Source organism: Physeter macrocephalus, chromosome 8 (assembly GCF_002837175.3).
Source record: "Physeter macrocephalus isolate SW-GA chromosome 8, ASM283717v5, whole genome shotgun sequence".
NCBI lineage: Eukaryota > Metazoa > Chordata > Mammalia > Artiodactyla > Physeteridae > Physeter > Physeter macrocephalus.
In genome coordinates, this window is record NC_041221.1 from 1719100 (window position 1) to 1724295 (window position 5196).

Consider the following 5196-nt stretch of genomic DNA (forward strand, 5'->3'; position numbering starts at 1 on the left):
TTTTGCGGTACGCGGGCCTCTCACTGTTGTGGCCTCTCCCGTTGCGGAGCACAGGCTCCGGACGCGCAGGCTCAGCGGCCACGGCTCACGGGCCCAGCAGCTCCGCGGCACGTGGGATCTTCCGGGACCGGGGCACGAACCCGTGTGCCCTGCATCGGCAGGCAGACTCTCAACCACTGCGCCACCAGGGAAGCCCTGTTTTTGTTTTGTTTTTAAATAATGTACAGAGAAGTCAATTTGTCCAAGATCACACAGCTAGTTAGTGATGTATTATAAACTCAGTTTTACTTTTAAAACTTCATCTTTTTAACATATCACCCAATGCAAGGAGTAATAATTAATTAATTAATTTAAAAAGAACACATCCTGATGATGGTGAACCATCACAGTCTTTTACGTAATAAAGTATCTATTTTCCTTATTAATATTTTCTAAGCTTTTGACATCAAGGAAATATTGAGCATTACTTTTTCAAAGGCCTTGAAAAATGTAGCATTTTGTTATTAAGAATCTATGCCTTTAACAAATTGCATTTCTTCAAATTTATTTTGTAAAGCCCAGTAAAAGCTAAAATGAATGCTGAAAAACACTCTGAATAATTATAGCCATATGCATGATGAGTATCTAAGAATATTTTTTGAGCAAATGAAGTACAAATTGAGAAATGATGACATGAAAGAAATAGTGTGGAGAATTGGACAAAATTGCCTGCAATTGAAGAGGGGCTCTATTTTACTTAAATTGTGACACCTCTATGCAAAGACAAGAGTGTTCATGCAGAAGACCCAAGCAAAGAGCAGGCTTTCTTACATATGACACAATGCAGTCTCATTAAACCCATGTGGCTACCACGCTCTCATAACAACTAAATTAGAGATTTCCAACTATTATGAGATCGACTTAAGAAATCAGATTTCACATAATTATAGAAGGAACACAAAAAGTACCAAAAAGAAAATTAAAATTATGAAACATTTTAATTTGCTCTTTGGTATGTCATGCACAGAATATTTTTTGCTGCCTATTGAAACAGAGGAATGCAAGTCTGTAATGATAAACTCTAAATTGCTTAAGTTCATAGTACCAGGCTCTTGTGAAGCAGTGGTCAAGTGAATGCAAATTCATTCTAGTCCCTTAAAAATTATGAAATAGGCCAATTTTGTACAAATTCTATTATGAGGAATTAGGATTTATTTAGTGTGTTGATTCTTCACCTCAACCCCAAAAGATGCCTTATATTTCAATGAGTACACATAACTACTCATTATTTGTCTATAGTTCTTATTCTGTTGCATATACAACTATTTAATATATACAACCATTTTATATTTATATATAAAATGAGCTCTATTAAGAATAAAAGTGTTTTCCTTTTTTAAAAGTGTTTTCTGAAACTAATAACACTAAGTAATATATATATATAGAGAGGCTGTTTTTATTGAGAAACTGAGATCCTGAATATCCTCTGAGCTCAGTTATGGTAGAAGTTATGACCCGTCTCTCAGTTTCCACATCTTCTTCTTGAGAAATCTACTTAATTTTTTTTTTTCCTTTTAAACTTAGTTATCAGGGGTGATTTTTTCCTGACATACAAACTGGTGACTCTTGGTGACTTATCTCCTAACCTCAATTTCTTCATTTTTATAATTGAATAAAATCTTGTATTTGGCAGGTTTAGACTAGGAATTAAAGGAGACATTATATAAAAAACACTTGTTATCTAATGGAAGGTGGCCACAAATGTTAGGTCCTTCCCTGTATTATTTTTACTAGTTTTAATTTATATATCCTAAAGCATGGAGATTTCTTCAGTGGATACTTAACCCTGAATTGTCAACAGTGTAGCAGTCACTGTTCTGGCCTTGGGTTTACAAAATGAAGAGACATAGCTCTTACCCTCAAACAACTTACATAGCAGTTAGAAAAACTGTAGCAGAAAGAAAGAAAATCCGCATGTGTATTTAAGTGCATTAGCAACAATAGATTCCATATAGCACAAGAAGAAAATTGTTTTCAAGAGCTGGAAGAGTAAAATGGACACTTTGCATAGGAATTTTACTATTTCTCTTTCTATGTATGAGTCTTTAAAACTGTATCCAGAACAGTATCCAAAACTGTATCTGCTCTTCTACTAGCAGATTTTCCACACCATTCCTGACACAGTGGCCTTCACTATGCAGGCAGGGCAATGGGAGACAGGGAAAGTTCTTGTAATATCAGAGCCTTTCAAATATGTGTGACCCTGACCCATACTGAGAAACACATTTTACTTCAGAACCTATTTCTCCTACTTTCTTTCTCTCTCTCTCTCTGTATGTGTCTCTGTGTATGTGTGTGTGTGTGTGTCTCTTACTCTCTCTTAAAAACCAAACTTTCAGAAAAAAATGTGTGAGATAACTCTGAAAATTTTTTTCCCATCCCATCCCATCCCATCCTATCCTATTCTATTATTCCTCACTAGAAGAAGTACTGGTCACCATCAAGAAATAGATTTTGTGACCCATTAATGATACAAAACTCACATATAGAAACTTTTGCTAAGGATATTACCCACATGGGAGTTACTGAAGCAGCTAATTCCATGTCCTTCTACTTAACCTTATCTCAAACATTTTCCATTATCTTACATAACATCCCACTATCTCTCTCCCAGTAAGTGGAACAAAATTCCTATTAAACAATGGTTCTACCACGGGCCACTAGATGGTCATAGAAGAAATCTTAGATTTCTGGACATGTTTTTTAGGATGAAATTACAAAACCTTAGATGGAAAGATAATTTAGGACAAAATCAGAGTTGCTATTCTAAAAGGAATAAATAACAATTAGGAAAGTATATTGATGCAAATTTAAATCAATTAAAAAATAACTCATATATATCTCTGCTTATATTTGTAATCAAAACATATTAATCAAGTACCTATTCAAGTTTGAATTATTTCAAGTAAAACTCTTAACAAAGTTTAATGTTCCTTAATTTTCATATAGTGTTTTACAGTTTATATGGTACTTTAATACACATACATTACATTGTGAACACCATCTACTGTACTATAGAAGATACAGGTATTTACTACTTTCTCAAAGATATTGCATTACAATGTCCTCATAATGGAGAATTTGCAGATTGCTAATATTCAAAACCAGAAGAATCCCAACAAAAGGGCCAACACATTGATTGGTAAGTCCCACACATTCAACCATAGGTCCTGGACGCTCATGTATCAGTTGCAAGGTGACCAGTTTCTCCACCTGGTGAGATAACACAAGGGATCATAACTTAAAGATGGAAACCCAGGGGATTCTCTGCTCAGATGGTAAAATCCATTTCTGTAATCCCACTATCTGGTATAAATTCTTTGTCAAGAATGAGACAGGGATAAAGTTTTGGCTGGATACACAAGGGCTGAACACAGGTAGTGAACGGCATTGCAGAAAGAATCATGGCAGCCTTCGTGGATTTGGGAGCCATCTTGAAAAGCATGAAGAAGAGAATAAAGTAGCTTGGATAGGAAAAATGAAGGAGAGAAGCTAAAGGTATGAGGAAGAGAATAAAGTGACTTGGTTAGGAAGAATGAAGGAGAGATGCTAAAGGGAACCCTAAGGACCTGACTGAAGTTTCCAGAATGTCAGTTGATAATGGTTCTGATGCATTCATTTTTAGGGAGTGGTCTGAGAAAGTATTTCACCCAGTATTCTAACCTTTGTGCCTTACTAATGGATGTGATGTCCAACCATGATATTTGGATGAATCTATCACCTTAATGAAACAGCAGGCAGAAATGTCACGAGCATTAATATTTAGTTGAATTTCCTAGGAGTTGGTGGTGAGGGAGACTTACTTATATGTTATAAATCTAATAAAATACTTCATTTTCAGAAATCTTTTATCTTTTTAAAGTAATTATTTCACATAATTTTAGCCATTAATTCTCAAAACACTGAATTAGAGTATGTGCCATGACTAAGCAACTAGGGCAACCTGAGATAACTGGATGCCTAAAAAGTAGGCCTTTAAAAATAGTCTGATAATACAGTTTTATCAGATATTTTTCACCTTATAATTTAATCTAATTGCCACCCACCCTTCTGGAAACCTTTTAAGAATATCACGTATCTTCAAAGTAACTGAGGGAAACCAAAAGAATTAAAAACTGACACCTCTCGCCATTAAGATACTTAGAATCCAGTTAAGGAAGTAGATATGCAAGTAAAACGTTAAAGCAAGTGAGTCAGAAGGGGATTCTACATCAATCAATCAGCCAACATCCTTTGACCCATTACATGTCAGACATGCTGGGTATAGAGTGTTGAACAAGATAGAGAAGATTCCTGACCTCGGAGAGCTTACATTCCACTGACATTACCAGGTCTAGTCACTAGAATAATAATAGTTCAAGGCGCTCATGCCAATGCTGAGTTTACAATCTAGACTGACTCAAAACAATCACAATACAACCCATCAACTTGTAACAAATAAAAAATGTAACATTAAATACACATATCATGAGAACAGAGAAAAAATGAACAAGTTGGTGAAATCTGATTGCCTGACGCAGCCCCTTCCCCTGCCTCCATACTAGTTACATGTCCCATCCCCATTTTTCACCTCCATGACTCTTACCGACATCTACAAGCAAACTTTCTTTTTATTTTATTTTTTAATATTTGCTTATTTATTTGGCTGCGCCTGGTCTTAGCTGCGGCACACAGGATCTTCGTTGCCGCGTGCAGGAATCTTTAGTTGCGGTATGTGTGCTCTTAGTTGCAGCATGCACACGAGATCTAGTTCCCTGACCAGGGATCGAACCTGGGCCCCCTGCATTGGGAGCACAGAGTCTTAACCACTGGACCACCAGGGAAGTCCCTACAAATAAACTTCATATTTGATGTCTCTTCTTTTTTTTACCTGCTCACTCTTTGTTGGCCACCGCCACTTCCTCTCTGCTGAAATGCTAAGTTAGTGGTCACCAATGCCCTGCTAGTGATCAAACTCAGAACTTTTCTTCTCATTCTTAAACTTACCTGCCCTTCCTAAACTGTGTCATAGGACCATTTTTCTACATTCTCTTGAAATTCTCTCTTCCTTTGAACTCCTCGTGAAACTATTTATTTGATTCTGTGCCATTCAGATCTTTCACCTTGCACCTCACCATAAGTTCTCCATTCCCACGTCCTTCTATCCAGTCCTCAAAT

General features: G+C 36.4%; 1 non-coding gene across 1 annotated transcript; it reads right to left on the bottom strand.

The window, feature by feature from the left end:
* Positions 1 to 4789: 4789 nt before the first annotated feature.
* On the bottom strand, positions 4790 to 4862 carry TRNAG-CCC (transfer RNA glycine (anticodon CCC)). Its single transcript has one exon. It is a non-coding gene; the product is annotated as a tRNA-Gly (tRNA).
* Between the last annotated feature and the right edge of the window lie 334 nt (positions 4863 to 5196).